The sequence below is a fragment of the Lynx rufus genome, unplaced genomic scaffold, assembly GCF_022079265.1.
Source record: "Lynx rufus isolate CCGP_SWC_20201006 ecotype Redwood Valley unplaced genomic scaffold, mLynRuf1.p SCAF_63, whole genome shotgun sequence".
NCBI lineage: Eukaryota > Metazoa > Chordata > Mammalia > Carnivora > Felidae > Lynx > Lynx rufus.
This window is the reverse complement of record NW_025814882.1, coordinates 51956-63895: the sequence shown is the minus strand read 5'-3', so window position 1 is coordinate 63895 and position 11940 is coordinate 51956. Positions and strand designations below refer to the sequence as shown.

The 11940-nt window shown below is 36.7% G+C and overlaps 1 pseudogene; it reads left to right on the top strand.

The window, feature by feature from the left end:
* Positions 1-2949: 2949 nt before the first annotated feature.
* Positions 2950-10292, top strand: LOC124500930 (pleckstrin homology domain-containing family A member 1-like; annotated as a pseudogene).
* The last annotated feature ends 1648 nt before the right edge of the window (positions 10293-11940 follow it).

The window sequence follows — 11940 nt, the reverse complement described above, 5'->3', positions numbered from 1 at the left end:
TAATTGAATGAAAATGAAAACAGAATATGTAAAAATTTGTGGGATCCTCCTAAAGTACTTAAATACCGAATCATTATGTTGTACACATGAAAATAATATAATGTTATATATTTCAATTATATCAAAAAAAAGGAGTATTTAGGATGAAATTTATCCTAAATTCATGAATATCTGTCTATATTATACAATAAGAAAGGTTTCAAATCAATATCCTCTTTAGGAAACTAGAAAAAGAAGACAAAAATTAATCCCAAAGTAAGCAGAAGAAAGGGAATAATAAAGATCAAAGTGGGAACTGATAAAAGAGAAAAAACTTAAAACAACAGAGTAAATAAATGAACCCAAAACCTGGTTCAATGAGATCAGTAAAATTGATAAATCTCTAATCAGAGTGAAAAAAAAAAAAGAACATTCTATCTAAATGGGGCAGCAACTACTGAGTTTTGACTTGTTCCACTAGGCAATGCAAACATCATGTTACCAGTGCTTCTAATTATCAAGAGAAGTTGCAAATTCTCATTTTTTTGTGAAATATGATTTTCTAAAATTTTGGCAGTCAATTCAAAAATTTTCAGCATTATGAGGGCCAAACACAAACCATCTCTGTAGGATTCCAGGCACTACGTAATTGTAGGATAAACATTGTAAGTAGAAGTTGACAACTGAGATACTCCATTTCTTACAGAAAATTACTAGAAATTAATTCTGCCTTTAATGTTGAATTTTTGTGTAATTAGATAATTTAATACACCTGCATCTTGTTTCAGCTAATCTCAACCGAGTAGTTCTCAATCTCAGTACCACAAGTTACCTGGGGAGATTTTTAAAAAATACAGAAGATGAGGGGTACCTGGCTGGCTCAGGCAGTAGAGTGTGCCACTCTATCTCAGGGTTGTAAGTTCAACTTTACAACTTTACAAGTTTAAGGTAACTTGCAGACAAAAATAAGAACCTCTGGATAGATTGAGATAAGAGTGAATACTCACTAGGGTAACTTACCTGTTGAAAACTCAGGAAAAAGAGGATATGATTTGCTCAATGGACTCAGTTTTCATTACTTCTCTTTAGTCCCAATCTAATCTCTTTTAGGGTAGTATTTTCAACTCGTTCTTAAATAAATTGTCTACATCTACTTGCTTGATGATCACCAAACATTCCCTCATTCATTCACTCATTCAATGTTTTGTACTCTGTATTTAGATCTGGGATTTAAATATATATATATATATATATATATATATATATATATATATATATATTTCCTTGGCTTTTAGATACCACAATCACGTAGAGGGAGTGAACATGTTAACAAATCTTCCTTGTTATAATCTACTGTATTCTGTCATTGCTCTTTGGCATGCAGTCAGTTCTTGTTTTCCACGCAATTTTTACCATCACCATGGGTGACTTCAAGATTTTTTTAGATTGTCCCTCCAAATTTAGCTTCAAACCTGCCTGATGCCTACAATTCCAACACCTAAAATTCTATCCACTTTAAGCTCCAACTCTATGACTTTTACTATGAATCATATATTACAATTTAATATAATTTGTCTCATTCACCAGTGATAATTTTCTTCAAAATTGATACTTTTCTATCTCTTTTATCTCTACTATTTGGTACAATGAGCCTACGTCCCCTTCTTGCTGTCCTCCCAGGAGCTTCATACTTTAGGTGCCATACTTTATTTCAAGGACAATTTCAATTGATTAGTAATGATATCTGAATCAGTATGTCAAAAATTTTAAGGCTCTATCTTAAAGTAGTAGTGTCTGCCAATGGATATGGGAAAGGGGGTGGTAGCATACTTGCCCTCTTTGGTTTAACGCTGTATTTCCAGACATCAGCATAAAATCACACATGTAACAATTAGATACAAAATTCTGACATCAGCTACTACATTTCAAGTCTTTGCACTCAGAGCATTTTGGTAACTGTACCCCTATGGCATTTATCATATTATAGCTCTTAGAGTAGCTATTTGTGTATCCACTCTATCCTTCTTAAGTTTTGACAAGCTCCTTGAAGACAAGAACTATGTTTTACTTCTGTTTCCCTTCCACTACTTGGGATGACACAAAAATGGCAATAGAAACTAAATTAAGGGACACCTGGGTGGCTCAGTCGGTTAAGCATCCAACTTGGCTCAGGTCATGATCTCACGGTTCATGGGTTTGGGCCCTGTGTCAGGCTCTGTGCTGACAGCTCAGAGCCTGGAACCTGCTTCAGATTCTGTGTTTCCCTCTCTCACTGCCCCTTCCCCACTCTCTCTCTCTCAAAAATAAATAAACATTTTTTAAAAATTTTAAAAAGAAACTAAATTTATTGGGTGCCAGGCACTGTTATAAACCATCTTAATTAACAAAATGATCTCATTTAACTGTCACAACTACCTAGTACAATGGGCACTTATCCTTACCCCAGTAGTACAGATGAGGAAAATGAGACTCAGGGAGGTTAAATGACTTGTCCAGGTCAATTAACTAAAAGGTAAAACGTGGACTAGAACCTAGGCCTGACATCAATATCCATGATCTTTATGCTGTACTCAAAATTTGCAGAACCACGAGACTCCATGGACTGGGAATGCGGGCTCCAGAATCTCTGTCACCATGTGTGGGCTGAGGCAGCCCAGAAATGCATGTGCAGTGCTAGCAGTTCATGCCTGTGAAAGCGAAGCCACAACTGCATGGGAACTGTGGTGGCTGGAAGCCTGTGGATGGGCGGAGGACTGCAATGCAGTTTGGCATGAAGAGCAGACAGGCAAGGTGTGAGGTGACTGTGGGTCTGCTGAGGAGTCAGCGGGCACTGGGCTCGCTGAGTCAGAAGTGGATTCTGCCCTGTGCCATAGAATCATCATACTTCAATGGTGCAGATGACCTGTGCAAGAGTTGAAAGTGACTTGCACAAGGTCACCCAGTGTAATATTCAGGCTCATGAATACCTAAATGAAAAGTCAGAATCACATTTGTGATTTTATATGACATTGAGGAAAATGATAACAGTGAAATTTCTTCAAAGGTACTTCATAATGGATACCAGAGAAGAATTTTTTTTTTAAGTTTTTACTTAAATTCCAGTTAGTTGGGGCTCCTTAGTGGCGCAGTTTGTTAAGCATACGACTCTTGATCAGCTTAGGTCATGATCTCACGGTTTGTGAGTTCCAGCCCTGCATCAGTCTCTGCACTGATGGTGCAGAGCCTGCTTGGAATTCTGTCTCTCTTTCTCCCTGCCCCTCCCCTGCCTGTGTTCTCTAAATAAATAAATAAATAAATAAATAAATAAATAAACATTAAAAAATTCCAGTTAGTGTAGAGTGTAATACATTCATGTGTCCAATATAGCGATTGAAAACTTCATCCAGTACCCAGTGTTCATCACAAGTGTACTCCCTAATCCCCATCACCTATTTAACCTATTTAACCTCACCCATCACCTATTTAACCTCACCCACCTCCCTTCTGGTAACCATAAGTTTGTTCACTATAATTAAGAGTCTGTCTCTTGGTTTGCCTCTCTCTGTTTTTTTCCCTTTGCTCATTTTGTTAAATCCCACACGTGAGTGAAATCATATGGTATTTGTCTTCCTCTAACTTATTTCACTTACCATAGAACATGCAGGGTACATGAATCCCTTTGAATTAGTATTTTTTTATTCTTTGAATAAATACCTACTAGTACAATTGCTGGATATTAGGACAGTTCTATTTTTTTTTTAAATTTTTTTTTTCAACGTTTATTTATTTTTGGGACAGAGAGAGACAGAGCATGAACGGGGGAGGGGCAGAGAGAGCGGGAGACACAGAATCGGAAACAGGCTCCAGGCTCCGAGCCATCAGCCCAGAGCCTGACGCGGGGCTCGAACTCACGGACCGTGAGATCGTGACCTGGCTGAAGTCGGACGCTTAACCGACTGCGCCACCCAGGCGCCCCAGGACAGTTCTATTTTTAATTTTCTGAGGAACCTCCATACTGATTTCCACAGTGAGGGCACCAGTTTTCATTCCCACCAACACTGCAAGAGGGTTTCCCTTCTCTACATCATCGCCAACACCTGTAGTTTCTTGTGCTGTTGGTGTTGAGCAAGTCTGACAGGTGTGAGGGGATACCTCATTGTAGTTTTGATTTGTATTTCCCTGATCAGTGATTTTCAGCATCTTTTCGTGTGTCTGTTGGCCATCTATATGTCTTTGGAAAAATGTCTTTTCATGTATTTTGCCCATTTTTAAATTGTATTATTTGTTTTTTGGGTGTTGAGTTTTATGAGTTCTTTATATATATTAGATACTAGTCCCTTACTGGATATGTCATTTGCAAATATCTTCTGCCATTCTGTAGATTGCCTTTTAGTTTTTTGATTATTTCCTTTGCTGTGCAGAAGTTTTTATTTTGGTGAAGTCCCAATAGTTTATTTTTGCTTTTGTATCCCTTGCCTCAGGAGATATATCTAGCAAGAAGTTGCTATGGCTGATGTCAAAGAGGTCATTACCTATGTTCTCTAAAATTTTTATGGCTTCAGGTCTCACATTTAAGTCTTAATATATTCTGAGTTATTTTGGGGTATGGTGTAAGGAAGTGGTCCAGTTTAATTCTTCTGCATGTTGCTGTCCAGTTTTCCCAACACCATTTGTTGAAGAGATTGTCCTGTTCCCTTTAGATATTATTTCCTGCTTTGTCGAGGATTAACTGACTGTATAGTCGTGGGTTTATTTCTCGGTTTTCTGTTCTGTTCTATTGAACAATGTATCTGTTTTTGTGCCAGCAGCATAATGTTTGGATCACTACAGCTTTGTAATATAACTTGAAGTCTGGAATTGCGATGGCTCCAGCATTGCTTTTCTTTTTCAAGGTTGCTTTTGTTATTTGGGGTCTTTTGTGGTTCCACACAAATTTTAGGATTGTTTATTATAGGGATTGCATTCAGTGTGTAGATTGCTTTGAATAGTATAGGCATTTTAGCAATATTTGTTCTTCCAATCCATAAGCATGGAATGTGTTTCCATTTCTTTGTGTCCTCTTCAATTTCTTTCATTAGTGTTTTATAGTTTTCAGAATACAGATCTTTCACGTCTTTGGTTAGGTTTATTCCTAGGTGTCTTACGGTTTTTGGTGCAATTGTAAATGGTGTTGATTTTTTAATTTCCCTTTCTCCTGCTTCATTATTTGTGCATAAGAATGCAATAGATTTATGTACATTGACCTTGTGTCCTGTGATCTAACAGAACTCATGTATTAGTTCTAGCAGTTTTTGGGTGGAATCTTTGGATTTTTCACATAGAGTATCATATCATCTTTGAAGAGTGAAAGTTTGATTTCCTCTGCCAATTTGGATGCCATTTTTTTTCTTTGGTTTTGCATGATTGCTCTGGCTAGGACTTCAAGTACAATATTAAATAACAGTGGTGAGAGTGGACGTCCTTGTCACGTTCCTGACCATAGAGTAAAATCTCTGTTTTTCCCCATTGAGGAAAATGGGGAAAGGATCATATAGTTCTTATCTTTTCTTTTACTAATGTGGTATATCACATTGATTGATTTGAGAATATTGAACCAGACTTGCAACCCAGGAATAAATCCCACTTGCCTGTGGTGAATGATTCTTTTAATGTGCTGTTGGATTCTGTTATTTATTTATTTATTTATTTATTTATTTATTTATTTAAATTTATATCCAAGTTAGTTAGCATATAGTGCAACGATGATTTCAGGAGTAGATTCCTTAATGTCTCTTACCCATTTACCCCATCCTCCTCCCACAACCCCTCCAGTAACCCTCTGTGTGTTCTCCATATTTAAGCATCTCTATGTTTTGTCCCCCTCCCTGTTTTTATTGGGAATGTTTGTACCCTTGTTCTTTGGGAATATTGACCTATATTTATGTTTTTCAATGGAGTCTTTATCTGGTTTTGGTATCAGGGTAATGCTAGCCTCATAGAATGAATGTGGAAGTTTTTCTTCCATTTCTATTTTTTGGAATAGTTTCAGAAAAATAGGTATTAACTGTTCTTTAAAGGTGTGGTAGAATTCACCTGTGAAGTTATCTGGCCCCAAACTTTTGTTTGTTGGGAGTTTTCTGATTACTGATTCAATTTCTTTGCTGGTTATCAGTGTGTTCAAGTTTTCAATTTCTTCCCATTTAAGTTTTGGTAGTTTATGTGTTTCTATGAATGTATCCATTTCTTCTAGGTTGTCTAATTTGTTGACATATAGTATTTCATCATATTTTCTTATAAATGTTTATATTTCTGAGGTGTTGGTTGTTATTTCTCCTCTCTCATTTGTCATTTTCTTTATTTGGATCCTTTCTCTTTTCTTTTTGATAAGTCTGGCCAGAGGTTTATCAATGTTATTAAGTTTTTTCGAAGAACCAGGCCCTGGTTTCCTTGATCTGTTCTATTGTTTTTTTGTTTTTTGTTTTTTGTTTTTTTGTTTTTTTACTTTCTATATCATTTATTTCTGCTCTTATCCTTATTATTTCCTTCCTTCTACTGGCTTTAGGCTTTGTTTATTGTTCTTTTTCTAGCTTCTATAGGTGGAAGGTTAGGCTGTTTATTTCAGATTTTACTTCTTTTTGTAGGCCTGTATTGCTATATACTTCCTTCCTAGGACCACTTTTGCTGCATCCCAAAGGTTTTGGACCACTGTGTTTTCATTTTCATTTGTTTCTATGTATTTTTTATTTCTTCATTGTTTTAGCATGTTGTTTAATCTCCATATATTTGTGGTCTTTCCAACATTTTTCTTGTGGTTGACTTCTAGTTTCATAGTGTTGTCATCAAAAAAGGTGAATGGTGTGGTGTCAATCTTTTTGTATTTGTTGAGACCTGTTTTTTTGACCTACTATGTGATCTGTTCTGGATAATGTGCAATGTGAACTTGAAAAGAGTATATTCTGTTGTTTCAGGATGCAATGTTCTAAATATATCTGTTAAGTCCATTTGGTCCAGTGTGTCATTCAAAGCCATTGTTTCTTTGTTGATGTTGTGTTTAGATGATCTGTCCATTGATGTAAATGGAGTGTTAAAGTCCTCTACTATTATTGCACTATTATCAATTAAATCCTTTATATTTGTTATTAATTTTTTAATATATTTGAGTGCTCTCATGTTGGGTACATAAATATTTATAATTATTATATTTTCTTGTTGGGCTGTCTCCTTTATGATTATATAGTGCTCTTCTTTGTCTCTTATTACAGCTTTGTTTTAAAGTCTACTTTGAAAAATATTTTGCTACTCTGGCTTTCTTTTGACATGCATTTACTTGATAAATGTTTCTTCACCCCCTCATTTTCAATCTGCATGTGTCTTTATGTCTAAAATGAGTCTCTTGTAGGCAGCATATAGATGGGTCTTTTTTTTAATCCATTCTGACACCCTATGTCTTTTGATTGGAGCATTTAGTTCATTTACATTCAAAGTAATATTGATAGATATGTATTTAGAGCCATTTTATTACTTGTTTTATCATTGTTTATGGAGATTTCCCTGATCCTTTTTTGTCTTTGTCACTTTTGGTATTTCCTTTCTATTCAAAGAGTCCCTTTTAATATTTCTTGCATGGCTGGTTTAGTGGTCATGAACTTAGTTTTTGATTGTCTGGGAAACTCTTTATCTCCCCTTCTCTTCTAAATGATAGCCTTGTTGGATAGAGTGTACTTGGCTGTAGATTTTTCCCATTCACCACATTGACTATATCATGTCACTCTCTTCTGGCTTGTCAAATTTCTGTTGAGAAATTTCCAGCTAGACTTATGGGTCTTCCCTTGTAAGTTAGGGACTTCCTTTGTCTTCCTGCTTTTAACGTTTTTTCTTTATCAGTATGTTTTGCAAATTTAATTACAGTATATGTTAGTGTTGGCCTTCTTTTGCTGATTTTCGTGGGGGTTGTCTGTGCCTCCTGGATCTATATATCTGTGCCCTTCTCCAGATTAGGGAAATTTGCAGCTATTATTTCTTCAAATAAATTTTCTGGCCCCTTTTCTCTTCTTCTTCTGGGACTTCTATAATATGAATATTATTATGTTTGATGGAGTCACTGAATTCCCTAAGTCTAGTCTTGTGGTGCATAATTCTTTCTATCTTTGTTTTGCTATGTTATTTTCCATTGTTTTGTCTTCTGTGTCAATAATTCATTCCTCTGTTTTTTCCAGCTTGCTGTTCATTGTGTCAGACCTGTTTCCAGTCTCACTTATTGCATTTTTCATCTCTGATTGATTCTTTTTTAACTCTTTTATCTTTGTGGTAAGGGACTCCCTGATGTCTTCCATTTTTCTCTTGAGTGAATATCCTTATGATTTTTGCTTTAAATTCTCCATCAGGCATGTTACTTATATCTGTTTCACTTAGATCTCTGACAATGGCCTTATCTTAGTCTTTCATTTGGGATAAATTCCTCCATCTTCACATTTTGTCTAAGTCTCTGTCTTCTTTTCTGTGTTTGAAAAGCCAGTCTTGTCTACAGCTCCTGAAAGTAATGGCCTTTGAAGAAGAGGTCATGTAATGCTTAGGGCTTACCACTTCAGGGAATGCCTCTGGTGTATGTTGGGTGCACTCTGCTGTTGTGTTGTGGTTGGTCTGTCCTTCAGGCCAATCATCTGCAGAGGCTCTCCTTGTCTGCTGCAGGAAGCATTTGGTCCCTGGCCTGAATGTGGCAAGTTTTAATAGGTGTTCTCTGGTCTGCTTGTGAGAGAGATTTGGCACCATCTCCACCAGAACTGAAGCCCTGCAGAACTCTGGTTGGGGTATTTGGTGTGGGTAGTGGTTTGTGCTGGTCTTCTGGGGGAGGGGCTTGCCATGTTGAGCCTGAGACAAGCATGACTTAAAAGGCAGTCCTGCCAGAATGCAGGGTGATGAGGCTTAGTTTAAGCCAGTTAGGCATTGGGTATTGATGCTGTGCTACTTTCCCACAGATGGCTCTCTGTTGATGTTGAGGGACAGGATAGGAAAATGGTGTCAGCTAGCTCCTTTTTTCCTGGAGAAGCATTTCCATGAATGCTGCTTCTCAGGGACACTCTATGAGAAAAACAGTCTCCCCACTATGTTTCTCAAGCATTCTTCAGATTGCTGTTTCCATGCTGCCTGACCCTGTGTTGTTTGCCTGCCTTCTTTCCAGGAACATCACCATGCCCTCTGGCTTCTATCCTCCCCAAACCTGCTGACCTTTAAGACTCCAGGCTTTATGCCCTGCTGGTTGCAAGAACTCATGAAATTTAGCCCTTCTCATTTTCCAAGCCAATGGCTTTGGAGAAACATTCCTTTTATGTGCTTCCCCATGTGCTCCTCTCTTTATCTCTTGCCCTTCTCCATAACTTAGTCTTCCTCCTCTCTGCAGCTCCCACAATCCATTTCTCCCCTAAATCAGGTCTCCACACTTCTTACTTTCTTTTATGTGGCCTCTTCTCTTCCTTTATTTGTAGAGTTTTTTAATGTAGGTTTTCTGGTTTATTTCTTGGGTATTTAGTAGGAGAAACTGATAGTTATCTAGTTGTGTTCATGGACAAGGTGACCTCCTACTCCATCACCACCTTCCTCTGTCCAGAGAAGATCGTTTTGTATGGATAATACACACAACCTATATTCTGGATCATCATGCATTGGAACCATTAATATTTTGTACACTTCAAATGTTAGCAATGCAACTAAGCTAAGATCAAAGGCCGAGTTCTGTTTTGTTGTAAATACATGGATGAGGAAATATTTCCTTACAAGCTAACAATCAGCAGGATCTAGTAGAATGGGTAAATGTGTTAAACTAAACTATAAAAATTAAATTTCAAAGGCAGTCAGATTCACGGCTTCATTCTGATAACCTAAGTTGCCAGGGTGAATGTGGGAAGAAGTAAGTGTCTTAGAAAACTGATGTTAGTGATGCACCCATCGTTACTCCAACTCAGTAAGAAGTAAGTAAATGTGAAAGTATGACAAATAATTTGAAGTGGTCATGAAGCTTTCTTTGCTTTACTCTGAAACCACCTTTAGATAGTGCAGTTATCAAAGCTGAATATTTTGTTAAGCAAGGAGTAGTGATGAAACAACTGGAAGAGAAGATTTTTTTTCTATTGGATAAAAACACAATAGCCTATTTCAAATCTTGACTGGAGAAGGAAATTTTCCTGACAATACCACTTAAAGAGGATCATGAAGTACAAGAATGTAAGAAAAGCAATGTAATGATAAGGGGCAATTTCTTTGAAATTGTAATATCATCTTGAACTTTCTATGTGCAGGCTAAGAGCCCTGAAGAGATACATAGTTGTATTAAAAAAAATCTCTGTTGCCACTGTAGCACAGTAAGGACCTTGCCAATCAGCATCTTCTATGCAGAAGACTGGACACTGTTGAATCCTTGCATACAAGGTTATACATGAAGAACAAGTGAAGGAAGCATGTATGTGGGTTGTCATGCAAATGTGCTTTCTTACTAGAGATCTGGGACTTAGTACTTACAACTGATTATAGAAAGTTGAATTAACCAAACTGCCTTTTAACAGTTATGGTAACTGACTTTGTTAACACTAATGCAAACTATTTCGCTACAGTAATCAGGTTGTATATGTATATTTTTTAAAAAATATAAATTATGAATAAATGCAACTTTCTTAATTGGAAAAATCACATTAGGCTGTTTTCTAAAGATTAATTTACTGAATTCGCCTTAGAGTTTCAACTTCCATGTTTTATGTATTTTCAAATTTTTAATACCATACCACTTGTAATGTACCTTTGTTCTAATAATATGTGCAAACTCATGCATGCATAAGCATTGGATAAACTTTGCATTACTATAGTTTGCATGGAAGTTTAGAAATATTTTTAATGTTTTAATTTTAGTTTTGAGAGAGAGAGAGAGACAGAGACAAAGACAGAGCATGAGCAGGAGAGGGCCAGTGAGAAAGGGAGACACAAAATCCAAAGCAGGCTCCAAGCTCTGAGCTGTCAGCACCACAGCCCCACACAGGACTTGCTTGAATTCACAAACCATGAGATCATGACTTGAGCCAAAGTCGGACGCTTAACCAACTGAGCCACCCAGGCGCCCAGTTTGCATGGAGTTTTAAATCTCAGGTGAAATTTAGCCACCTCATAGGAATCTTGTGTTTTCTTAATTTGTACCATTTTGTTTTCAAAGTCACTAGTGTCTTAAATAAATACAATACACTAGGAACTGTATGACAGTGCATTTGGAATGGTCATATTTAAGGAAATATTTATATTTGATTTAGTTAAAGCAAATTAAAATTAATATTTACAACTGATAGTTATTTCACTGAAGTTTTTTTTCACCACAGTTTTAATAAATGATAAAATATGTACCCTTTGCTACATTTAAAATCTTAAGTCATGTGAATATGTGAGATATTCAAAACTAAATAAATATAATTAAAATGAAAGGTGAAAAGACTATGCTATTATTGGTTACAATGAAATTCAGGGAAGAATAACTAAGTTTGTCAGACTGCCAGGCAAAAGAATAAGTGTGAAAAATATTGAGTTCTGCTAATTAAAGAAATATGACAATGGAATACTACGTGGCAATGACAAAGAATGAAATATGGCCTTTTGTAGCAACGTGGATGGAACTGGAGAGTGTGATGCTAAGTGAAATAAGTCATACAGAGAAAGACAGATACCATATGTTTTCACTCCTATGTGGATCCTGAGAAACTTAACAGAAGACCATGGGGGAGGGGAAGGAAAACAAAACGTTAGAGAGGGAGGGAGCCAAAACATAAGAGACTCTTAAAAACTGAGAACAAACTGAGGGTTGATGGGGGTGGGAGGGAGAGGAGGGTGGGTGAGGGGTATTGAGGAGAGCACCTGTTGGGATGAGCACTGGGTGTTGTATGGAAACCATTTTGACAATAAGTTTCATATAAAAAAGAAATATGACATTTGGGGGTGCCTGGGTGGCTCAGCTGGTTAAGTGTCACTTCAGCT